The sequence below is a fragment of the Manis javanica genome, chromosome 3 (assembly GCF_040802235.1).
Source record: "Manis javanica isolate MJ-LG chromosome 3, MJ_LKY, whole genome shotgun sequence".
Taxonomy (NCBI): Eukaryota; Metazoa; Chordata; class Mammalia; order Pholidota; family Manidae; genus Manis; species Manis javanica.
The window spans coordinates 127,301,089-127,313,971 of record NC_133158.1 but is presented as its reverse complement, the minus strand read 5'-3'; the positions used below and the strand labels follow the sequence as shown (position 1 = coordinate 127,313,971).

Below are 12,883 nucleotides of genomic sequence, written 5' to 3'. Positions count from 1 at the left end.
ATTAGAGTATTGCCATCTCCCAGCATTTTGGTCCAGATAATCCTTTGTTGTGGGGGGCTGTCCCGTGCATTATGGGTTATTTAGCAGCATCCCTGGCTCCACCCATCAGATGCTGGTAATTGTCTCCAGACAGTGCCAAATGTTCCCTGGGAGGAAAAGTTGACCTGCTTAAGATCCACCGATTAAAGAAATGAGCATCAGTGCCTATTTACATGATAAAATGAGAGACAAACAGACTTATGTGCTCTCTGGATAGCAGTACAAAACACAACCCCTAAAATAATCTTGCCAAAAAATAAAAGTAAATAAAACCTAATTAAGCCTATAGCTCTAACTTCCAATGTGCAGGAGGTACTGGAGACAGAGACACATATTAAACAACACCAGAAGGACAATCAGCAAAATCCATACCATGGGAAACAAACAAACTGTTCTTCAACAAAGGGTTGCAAGCTAAAAGCAAAAGACAGAGAAAAGAGACAGATGTGGGAAGGGAACCTAAAGGTTAAAAAAGGCTAAGCAAAAACTGGAGAAATGCAAAACTTACTGGATATTTGGTGATAATAAGTAATTATTAAAGTTGTGGTGAAATAATAATACTGTGATAATGTTTTTTAAGAGAAACCTCTTTCTGTTAGAGATAGATAATAAAACACACTCAGTCTTCATTATTTGCAGATTCTACATTTGCGATTTTGCCTTCTCACTGAGATTATTAGTAGCCCGAAAACCAACACTCACAATGCTTCTGCAGTCATTCATGCACGAGCACAGTGGCAACATGCTGGAGTCACCTGATGTACAAGTTCCCAACTTAAGATGAAGAAGGCAGTGGTCTGCTTTCTTACTTCAGCTTTCATAACTGCATACAAACATCCTTTCCCTGTTCTATTTAGTGCTACATTTCTCACATTTTTGTACTTTCTGTGGGTGATTTTGCTGTTTAAAATGGCCCCAAATGTGATGCTGAAGTCCTGTCTAGTGTTCCTAAGCACAAGAACGCTGTGATGTGCCTTATGGAGAAAATAGGTATCAGAAAATCTTACCCAGGCATGAGTTATAGTGCTGTGGGTCATGAGTTCAATGCTAATGAATAAAAAACATATATTAAATAAGATGTCTTGAACAGAAAGACTCATAAACAAGATTATATATTGGTTGCTTGACAAAAATGTTGTGACCTGAGTCTCATGGAATCTTAACCCTGCATTTCCCTTAGGAGTTAATGGTTCAGTATTTTCTAATCAGCATTTATAGCAACTTTATGGAACATTAACCACCACAAATGAGAATTAACTATATAACAAATGTAATTCATTGATTCTTGATTTCCACACTTTCATCTTGTAGAAAGTAATTCTTTAGTAAGCACTTAATGTTGTCCTTAAACAGCTACCTAATCCATGTAAATAAAATATATTCATATGTGCACTTATAAATGTATATATAATGCTTAAAGATAAAATCATCCTGATAATTTTAAAAAATGACAATTGAATGTACAAAAATGAAATTATGTAATGTTGGATTTGTTCCACAATAATCTGGAGTGAGGAGCAGCAAGTAAGGGTAGATGAAAGATTGGCCATAGTTGATAACTGTTGAAATTGGGTGGTGATATTTGGGGTTTCATTATACTCTACTCTTAGATATGTTTGAAATTTTCTATAATAAAAGTTATAAAAATAGAGCTAGTGTAGAATAAGGATTTGGAGAGATACCTATCAGAAGTTTACAATTTTGGTTAAGATGGTCAAGGGCAGGTCTTGCTGAAAAGATGACATTTCAGAAAGAGATGAGAAACATTTAATTAAATATGAATAACCATCTCACATCACATAAGAGGACTCAATAATATTAGTTAAAAGTTAGCTTATCTAGAAGAGTTAACCACTGAAATACCACAGAGCCACAATGAATGTTGGTTTTGGACCTTAAATGGCCTGCTTCTAAAAGCTGGACTTGTTTTGCTAGACTAAGTAAGACTCCCTCATTTGTGCCCCCTCAGGCTTTCTTGTCTTTCTCATCGAAGAACAGCCTATACTCTCCTTTCTGGACCTTGTCATTCTGCAGCTAAAGACAACATCTCAGCCCAAGCCCTCTGAGCTGTAGAAGCCCCCGACACAACACCAGGGGCTCATTCACTTCTGCCCATGCAGAAATGCATCTGATGGGTGGCTTTGGATGACATTCACAATAGGCACCATTTTTCAGAAGAAGGTTTCTAAAGGAGCCTCTTGGATACACAGACAAGAATGAGTCAGAAAGTCAGAGGGAGGAATGATACTAACAAAGTATTTTTAAAATACAGACTTACCAAGAATGTTTACTATTTTAAATTAATTAAAGTACTGATGCCAAACAATGATCTTTGATGCATGAATATCCTTCCATTCTACAGAAAGAAGTCTGCAGAATAATCACAGAAAGACAGTGTACCAGCTTCCTTAAAGAATAGTAGAAGCTAAAGTAAGACCAGGATCCAGGTTATTCCCCTCCCCAAATCTGTAACCTCACATTGTTACATTAGCATTATGGTAAATTTTAGCTCCATCTCTTCCCACAAACCAGGCAGCTAATGGTTCTAAGCATGGATTTCAGAATGGAAGGGACTAAAACAGCTTTCCTTTATACTTTATGAACTACGGCTTGAAAGATTTCAGTTTAGGTTTCAAACTTCCTCCTCATTACTTTCTAAAAAATGTTCCAACAGTCATTATAGTACATTGTCAATGGGGACAAAAATAAGACTCATGAATAATAAATTTATAACTTGTCCATGATATAAAACATTAGTTTAACAATCACTTGCTGAATAAGTCCCATATTCCAGGCATATCCTGAAAACCTAGTAAACAAACATGAATAAGACACAGTCCCTGCCCTCAAGAAGCTTCCAAAGTAGTGGTAGAAACAGAAAAAATATATAATTTAATATGAAAAAACTATAATGGATTTATGCATAGTAGTTTAAGGGAGCTGCACATAAAATGTGAGTTGAGGGTAATGTCAGGAAAGAACTCAGAGATGTCAGGAATGCTCAATATTAGATAAAAATTCTTCTACTAAGTAGATCACCCACACCATGACTTCCACCAATGAAACCCAAGATATTCACTTTGAAGAGGACTATGCAATATGAAATATCTACATTTGCTGACAACACTGATATTTAGTAGGAACTCAAGTATGTGCCAATACACATATGTTTATGGACCGAATGGCTACAAATTAGCAATAAAATCTCCCCACCAAGTAATCGGAGTACAAGCATCTGTTGATGAGTGAAAGTTAGCATGTTTGGCCACTGACAAACCATTGACATTAACTTTTTTGTATTAATTTTCCCTTCCCCCCAACTGCTCCCCTTCCCCCATTCCTCATCTCAATGAATGACACCACCACCACCCAACACGGGAACCAAGAAATAATCATGACACTCTGTCACTCTCATTCTTTGTAATCCTGCACCAAATTGGCTCCCCAACTTTATTCCCTGCCATATTTCTAGCCACCAGCACCTCTACTATTGGCCCCCTCCATCAGTCTGTTTTACTCTAAAACATCAGTAAGACTGATGTTTTGAAAATTCAAATCTGATCTTGTCATTCCCTCCTTAAAACTATTACTAACTCCCCACTGATTTCAGAATGCTGTCCAAGATCCTCATCAGGGCCCCACAATCCCATGGCAGCTTCAAGTTGTGCCACTGTCCTTCATTTGAGCACTAACCCACTGGTATTCTCCAACTTCTCCCAATATGCTGAACTTCATCCTGACTCAGGGCCTTTGCATATCCTTTTTCTTCTGCCTAGAACTCTCCTACCCAATCCCCAGCCCCACTTTAGACCTCAAGTCAAATTTTACTTCCTGAGGAAACCTTTTTCTGGTCCTCCATAGTACACCTGCCCTTCCTCCCCATTAATCCCAACCCCCTCCATTGTGCCCTTTCACACCTCTCAGAGCTCTACCCTCACCAGAATGTCAACTCCTAAGGGCAGAGACTGTCCAGTAATTATATGTTCTAGTTACATACTTTGTGGCTATTTGAGTAATGTCTGTTTCCCCTCCTCATCAGATTGTAAGCATGAAGTCATGGGCCGTATCTAGCCTGTGGTACTCCTACAGTAAATATTTACTTAACCACCCTCTTTCAACATGTAGAAAGTAATGAAAGTCAAGATCACATATTGTTTACAAAAATACACAATTTCCTGTGATCAGTTGATATGTAGTTAGGAAAAGGTCATAAGATGAACAGTGTGTGTGCAAGGGGGGCTTCTAGATTGGAGAAATGTCATTAGATAACAGAAAAAGTGTGTGTTTGTGTGAATGTTGGAGGAAGGGGGTGTGGAAGTAGAGGATTCAGAAAAATTGACAGTCAAACCCACTTCTGTAAACCAATGGATTATGTGACATTAGACTTTGTCACTTAACCTCGCAATAAGCTTCCTCATCTATAAAACTAGATACAGAAACACTTTCCTGCCCACCTAACATGATATGTTGAAGGGAAGACTTCTACATCAAAGGAAAAGAGCTCTACAACAGTAACAGGCTATTATCATATAGTCATGGAAATAAAATCTTATTTCCACTGTTGAAGTGTTTCAAAGAATTTGCCTCTGAGGACAACCCCAGATATTTTTTTTCTTACAGAGCTAAATGAATTATCTAGTCAGACAGTCTGGGTCTGACCAAATTTTCTGGTGAATTACCAAGGCTGTTCTCTCTAGGGCAGATGCCACTTCACAGGGCACTACCCGCTCCTTGCATTCAAGAATGATTGGTGAATATAGCTTCTAAAGGTGGAGTAGCTAAATCTTTCTGACCTCCAAATTGGTGTATCCTTTGTTAAGCAGTGAGCTATTGAAACAAAGTCAAGAGGAAGAAAATGCTCTGAAAAAGAGGTTACAAATTCAAACGCTTTCTAGGGCAGGCAGATAACATAAAGTTGAGAGCAGCCAGGTAACAGGACAAAGATACGACAGCACCATAGAGATGAAAAGAATGCATATTGTCCAAACCAAAGAAAAGGGGGCTGCAAACATTAATTATGCTAAGGAAATAGGCATAAATCAGGCTTTCCCAGGCAAATTAAGACATATGGTCACCCTAGTGAGTCAACATGACTGCTTGGCTCCAGTTAATGCGGGAACACCCATCTGCTATTAACAGGTCTTCAAGAGAATCCAGAAATTTGGGGTTTTACACAAAATTTTCTGATTTTTAAATGTTGGCAACTGACTCTTCTAAACACTGAGTATACCATACAAAACACATATTCAGGCAGCCAGATTGTGACCTCTTTCTTTATTTTCTTCATCAGTATTCACCATTAGCAGGACTACAGTTCCCCAGAAAGATACCTGCCTGTATCACCTTCAACTGAACAGAGTGAATCTTTGGAGAACGCATTAATGAACACACATATGCTGAGCGCCTGCCATGTGCTAAGAGATGCTCTCAGATGTATTACCTAATTTAAATTACCCAACATCAAGAGGTAAGGATTCTTACTATTCTCTCCTTTCCAGGAGAAAAATCACAGGCTGAATGTAACAAAATGACTTAAGTTCCTGAATAACAGACCTGGCATACATAGTCATCAATTCTTCACAAATAACAAGTTTAGAGGAACCTAGAAAGGTAAGAAGTGAAAGGCAAGGAGAGAGAGTAGCATTAAAGCCAAAAGAAAGGAGTGAGAGAACAATTTTGACTGTCTGGCGCAAAATAGGGTCTCTGTATTTATTTGTTGAATGAACAAACATGTTTGTGAACCTGTGGTTGCAGTGTCAGTATTTACTGTATGAAAGAGGATGTATTTGAAGTTAGACACACTTGTATATGAACGTCTTCACTGTATACTGGAATGTGAATTTTGGTAGATCTTTAACCTTTCTAACCTCAGCCCCTCAACTATCAGATGGACATAACATCTCCATAGAGGACTATTTTGAGAAATAATTGGAACTACAGGTGGGAAACAAATAGCACAGTGTGTGGCCCACAGTACAAATTCAGTGGATGTTCACTTCCTCCTGGCACTCTTGGGAAGAAGAGGAGACGTTTCTTGTTTCCTCTCCTATAGGCCCTTAGTTTTCTACAAGGGTCTGTTACCTCTATCAAATTGATCCCTACCCCATTCTCCCTTCTTCACTTTCATCCCCTTTCCTGGCTCTGGTTTGTCCCCATCAACGGGGCATTCCCCTCTGCTGCTCAAATGGCTTTTCTGCCTACAATCCCTTGCCTCTGGGCTAGGAGTGAAAGGGGATGGTGTCAGTATTCTCTGGGCTTCCTGATACTGACATAAGATGAAGGATTCACAGCCTTCATCCAACCATGAGACCGTCAGCCCTTCAAGAGCTTGCCTGTATCCTCCTCCTGGTGGGTGGCCCTGCAGCCTGGTGTGGGACCTGGCTGACAGCAAACCTTCAGTATACACCCACTGAGAGAATGAACTTGCCTTACAATTTAAATCTCTTCTTGCAAATCCCAACTCTGCATCTAACCGAGGCTCCTAAGCTAGATTTAAAGTTGTCCAGTAATTGTAGAGAAGTTCATCATTACTAGGTAATTAATAAGCACCTGCCCAGGACTTAAGATTATTGTAAGGAAGAATAATGTTAAGTTTTAAAAACCCATCTTTCTTAATTATTGTAGATGCACTGATTTATGGATATAATGGGCAGGTAAAAAGAGTCTAACCAACTGTTCATATCCATCGTAAAAATACATTTGACTAAGGAATCACAGCGCTGAAAATCATAGACCACCTCAGAAAGGCAATTTGACTGTCAGGATATATTTCATGAAGTACAGCCAGTAAAACTACTCTGCAGTAAATGATTGGAGAAATTAGGTACATTCTTTTAGGAAGATTCAAATACTACTCACATTCATAAAACATCTAATGGGGTAGCACACTCATCCTACAGGGCTGGGCCTTCATAGACAGGCCCTGCCCCCCACACACAGGCCTCAGCTGTAGTGAGATCTCACTGCCCTGCTGCGCATGCCATGCCTGTGGGGTCATGACTGTGGCAGAGTCAATGACTCTAACAACATCAGGTGCTCCTCAAAATGTACTCCCAATTGGCCCTAAACTATCCTTACCCAACCCACAGGAATAATGATCATTTTGTGGTCAAGGTGAAAACAAAAGCAAAATTTTAAACGTATGCTTTGTTTAGATTTTCTGAGAAGGGGCAAAGATGCCAATAAAGCTCTATTAAAGCAGGTCTATCAGCAGCGTAATTAACATCTTCTCAGCTGAAACCTGACACTCTGACGTCTGGCTCCCTGCAGAGCGAGGCCGTCACTGAGAGCCCTGGTTGACCGGACAAATAGGGGCATCACGGGGGCTGCCAAAAAAATGTCCAAAGTGCACAGAGAGACAAACGTGCCTGTAGCAGCAGGCATATGGCTGTGGCTGGGGGAATCCCCAAAAGGGTTTTGAGCTGATGGCCTCAGACACTCTGCAATACTGTGTCAATATGGCTGTGGGGCACCATTTCTCATCACTGTGCTGGGCCGCATGCTGGCCAAGAAGCATCTGCCCCCCTGATCTGACAAAGGGGGCCTGGGCAGGGGGACGAGGGGGTGGGGCTTTGTCCAATTATGTCTCACAGGAGCACTGTGTGGAATCCAGGGGAGGGTAAGCTGCATAATTTGGGGAGTCTGGGCTATTACAAAAAACAGTTATCTTGAGGGAATACTAGGACTAAGAGGTCTGAAAAATGAGTAGGATTCCTACAGGGAAAGGAAAGAGAAGAAAAACTTAAGACAACGACCACTGTGTGCTCCATAGCAGTGCAGCAAAGCATGCAGAAAGGGCCCCAGGGGGCCTGAGGCCAAAGCAGGCTCAATGCTCTCTCTGCTAAGCACATACCCTCTCCCCAAAGTTTCAGCCCCCGTTAAGTTATAGTTATAACTGTCTAAATGTGTTAGAATAATAAATTAATTCTGGAAATTGTAAACGTAAATTACATTTCTAAGTTTTATCAAGCCAAAAAAATAATAAATTATAGTAACCTGTCACAGCCATATCACATATCAGATTATATCCACCAACCCTCCCCACTTCTACCCCACCACTCCCCATCTTCTCATATAGCTGGATCCTTCAAGGTTACAGAAGCTCAGAAATTCTCAGAGCAGCCAAGCTTTCTCATCTTTTTAATTTTCCTCAAAAAAAAGTAAACATAGACTCTCAAGTGCTGTACAAGTGACACCAATCCCCAGGCTCCTGCTGTGTCGACAAAATTCTGCAGGTGCAAATGGACTGGCTCGGAAAGAGCCCCAGTTACTGTAATTCTTTAAGAGTGCCATTGCCCAGTCTCTGATTGTGTGGCTCCCCAAGTTCCTCTTACAGGAGAGTGTGCTGATAGCAAACCGTTTCAGCCACACTGGCGGGGAGAAACACAAACACAAAAGCCGGCACAGGGATACAGCCGACAGGGTGATGTTTCATTTACTTCTCTCTTTGGAGCTCATGGCACTATAAACTCCAGCATTAAATTTTAAGCATTTAATGCAGGAGGATCAAGAGGAAGCCAGAGAAGTGTTCAGGTTCATCGACCACTGGCCTTGCTATGAATTTTCAGCTGGACAAAGAAGGGCATTGCTTGAAGAGAATGCAACACGGGTGGGAATATAAAACATCTATTTCTGGAGATTCGTGAGCTGATATCATTAACAGATGTTTGTTTAGAGTGTATAGATATGTGACCCTCAAGAAGGTCAATATTCACTAGAATATAATTTGTTAGACTGACAGGAGTTAAATCCTATTTTAACTATCAGCAGAATTGGAAAGAGACTGTGATCTCTTTAAAATTACTATGGTTAGAAAGAAATACACTTAATATAGCAAGTTAATAACACAGTATTTCACATCAAATGAAGCTATAATGGGTCTTTTATAGTGAGGCATGCCTGATAAATTGTTGACATGACAAATATAGAATAATAACCCGAAATGTCTACTTGCTCTCTTAGTCCTTGAAGTTAAAATCTGAACCGCTCAGTTTTATCACTGTAGTACACAGTCTCAGTTTTCTGGCAGAACTACAGACTGATACATGAGGAATTAGTCCTTGAAAGAGAGAGAATAAGTGATACCAATCATTAGAAGGAAGAAAAGGTATTTCACATTTGTTTAATGCTTCAGTTTTTCACTTATTCATTCAATGAGTATTTCTGAGGCCCCTACTATGTGCTGTGCTAGATTATTAGGTGGATGGTGTAACCAAAACAAAGCAACCCCTGCTTCCATGGAACAAAACCTTTCATACATCCTAGAGAACAACACAGAGCAAGGGGTGGGACCCATCGGCTCAGCCTCATCAATTTCTTTTTTTTTTTTTCTTGTTGTTATGCTTGGATCAGAGGCTCCCTGGAGTCTTCTCGTGAACGGTGATAATTCCTGGAAAGGCACATGGATCTTGTGCAATTCCAAGAACAGGAACAGGCATGGTCAGGCTTCTCAGGACCTATAATTGGACCCAGAGCAGCCATAAATCTCAAGCTGCTTTTGCTCTTCTTTCCACTCTGTGTCTTAGTTTCCTCATCTGCAGAGTGGAGATATTAATAAAACCTACCTCATAAAGCTATTGAAGGACGCACAGACATAAATCCTATAAAGCCCTTGGTATGGTGCTTCTCAGGCAGTAAGTCATGGCAACAAATAGTGATGGGATTTAGTGACCTGCCAAGCACTAGTCTACAGATTTTCCATGTATAATTCACACAATCCTCACAACAACCCTATGATGAAAATACTATTATTATCTTCATTTTATTGACCACAAACCAGGGCCTTAGAGAAGTTAATAAGTTGCTAAAGATCATACAGCTGATAGGAATCCACAAACTCCAAAACCTTAATGAGTGAGCTAACGTAATACCCGGCTTAGTCTTGTCCTTGACTCAGTAAATCTTTCCTCAGTCTCCATGTTGCTTGATTGAAGTACTCCTAGCTTCTGCTCCCTGTGACCTCTCTTGGCCTGATTCTCCTCCAAGGCTCTACTATATGTTTCCTTTTTCAAATCGCAGCTCATCTGTTCATGACGAATCCTTCCAAGGTTTGTCAGCCCACTTTATGTCAGTGTCAGCCCAGACCAGTTTGCTGATAGAAGGGCCTATGGGCATGGCAGGCACTATGATTGTACCCATTCTACAGATACAGCAATCAGTGTGTTAAAAAGTCTGGTGACCGACCCAAGCTCATTCTGTTAATTGTTGCCAAAGGTAGAACTCCAATCTGGGATTTTTTTTATTCTGACACCAGTGAACTTCCATGTTTCCTCTGGGATATTTCTCTCTGTGCATATGGACACCAAAGTCTGCCTAGCTTGGAGTCATCACTTTACTCAAAAGTAACCACAGTCAAGATCATATTTAACAATAGCAAGTAAAAAGTAAAGAGCTGAAGACTATTCCAGCTAGTCCATACCCTGGAGCTTAGCCTACTATGGAAGTACTTTGTTCACCTAATACAATAAATTCTCTCTAGTAAATATTTGCTTTTTTTTCCCCCTCTTGATTTCTGTATCAAGATTTTCTGCTTATGTACTAAGAAAAGCAAACTTTTTATAGCTCTATCAGTGTACAATTCCTGCCAGCTCAAACATTGCCAGATGTCATTTTAGGGCAGGGAGGAGAGCTTGGAGGACGCCAAGACTTCTAAAATAATCTACAAAAATTCAAAGTTTAGAAAAGAAAAATGAAGGCTTATGTGTGGAGGTAGGGAATTAGGCAGCATGGAATACAATCCTTTTTTACACTGCTCAATAGAGAGGTTGTTTATACTAATTGATTCTCCATAAAGAGGTTGAACTTCAGTCTGCACCCTTTCCTCCCCAAGGCCTGCAGCAAATACTCTAAGCTTTATGCCTTTAACAGAAGCTAGCTGTTGGAAATTGAGAATGGAGCATCACACTGAAAGTTAACTTGGAACCCAAAACTATTCCTTAGCTTTCCTGAGGCCTTGTGTCTTGACATCATGTCCATTATGTTGACATATTGACTGAGATCTGTCTTTCGTTAGGAGAGGTGAGACAGATATTCATACTTAGAAACTCGAGAAACCTACCTCTTATTGGCAAGTAATAAGGATTGCAACAAACCAAGATCTCAGTTTAACAAACAATGGTTCCTTATGACCTCAGGAGGAACAAGAAGAACTTTATTAAGAACTTTTCCTACTGTTGGACCCTGTTTTATCAAATTACCCACAGAGACAGTGTGGTCTAACGGAAAAACATGGCCCCAAGAATCGGAAAAACCTGAGTGCAAATCCTTACCATGTCATTAATTTAGTTCCTCTCTCTGAGCTTTAGTTTCTTTACCTATAACAATGAGGATATTAATACCTACCACACTGTTGTCATAAAGAATGCATATGATACATCAGAATGACTGCTGAGAAGAAGAAAATAAAAGTTCTTTCCTTCCTTCCCTGTGAGAAATGCCTTATAAAACAAATTTCTGCTACAACAGGACAATTTGGTATCCATAATCATTACATCTGATCTCAGATTGCAACACCTAGAGCAGAGCTATAAACAACTTGTCCTAAGAGAATTTATACAATAACAATTCTAACCCAACTTACTCAAAGCTGGTGATAACTTTCCTTTGAACCTTCCTATTTTTTCAATACTTAAAGGCAGATGTTTCTAAACAACTATCTTCTAGTTAGGAGTGAATATCTCATCTAGATATTGTCCATGCCATCTGGTCATTTTGTACCCAGCACCTTCTTGCTCCTCAAAACAGTTCTGTGGAGGCAGCAGGCTGCAGTCTTTGAAGATCTGATTCTGGGACTAAGAACTTCCATTATTTGCATCTAGGAAATGCTTAAAGCCATAAACTTAGATAATTAACTAACTTGGCATTGTTCAAAGTTGTGAGTACAGAGAATTAATTAAAGGCATCATTTCAAGTGTTTGCAAGGGGTAAATTTGGGTGAAATTATAACAGCTGAATTGAACAGATTGGAATATAGATGTGTCAGGGCAGAGGTATCTGAAACATGTTTCTAACCTCTGGGGAAGCTGATTAAATTTATCATCTCAGCATCTTCTTCTGCCTTTAATTTGGTGATGACTCTCAAAGTAGCTATGTAAAACTGAAGACACAGACTCTTTCCCATGGGCATGGACAAGAAAATCATAGTAGAACTACTGCAGAGCTTCCTCTGAATATGATGTGTGCCTTGAGAGCCAAAGGATATTGGACAGCCCCAGGACATGTATTTTAAGAAGTGCCCAAATAAATATTAGCTGTTGAATTCTTACATGCCAGTCAATCAAAAAATGTGTATTAAAGACCTACCATTATTGGGCATGGAGCAGGGCACAAATTGCAGATTAGCCATATTCTTCTGCAAGGATAAGCAGGAAGATAAAATATGCACTAAATTGGTAATGAGACATACATCCATTAACCACTTTCAGAGCTCAGAGGTGGGAACTCTTACTCGTTGCTGAGGAAGTCACTTCGAAAAGAGGTCAAATGGGAATTAAAATAATCTACTCATTCTGCCATTAATATCTCATAGTCTTGTTATTCAATGACCTTGACAAAAAAAAAACGGTTTGGGAAATAGAACATGGAGAATTAGGGATCTTGAGAGGGAAAGGAAAAAAGAAAGAGTTTGGTATTGTTTTTCCCAAAAAATAACATAAAATAGGTGATGATGTCTTAATAACATAGCGTTATACCAATCTGTGATAGCCATCTACAAAAGACCCACTTCAGACAGCTCAGCTTCTAAAGCTCTCCATAAGTGAGGACAATAGAATGGCCAGTCAGCCATTCCAATATGAAGGGGAAACACAGCAATGCCTTATTCCAGGGCCTAGTACATGAAGGAGTC

The 12,883-nt window shown here is 39.8% G+C and overlaps 1 protein-coding gene across 2 annotated transcripts in view; it reads left to right on the top strand.

Moving 5' to 3' along the window:
• The window catches only part of KCNMB2 (potassium calcium-activated channel subfamily M regulatory beta subunit 2), a 246,947-nt gene that overhangs the window by 172,679 nt on the left and 61,385 nt on the right, over positions 1-12,883 (top strand). Inside the window, exon 2 of one of the 2 annotated variants that reach the window (XM_037003354.2) lies at positions 5,330-5,506. The exons of the other annotated variant lie outside the window; for it this stretch is intronic. The gene's annotated coding sequence lies outside the window, so the exon portion shown is untranslated. The remainder of the gene's footprint in view (positions 1-5,329; positions 5,507-12,883) is intronic. 2 annotated transcript variants of the gene reach the window in all.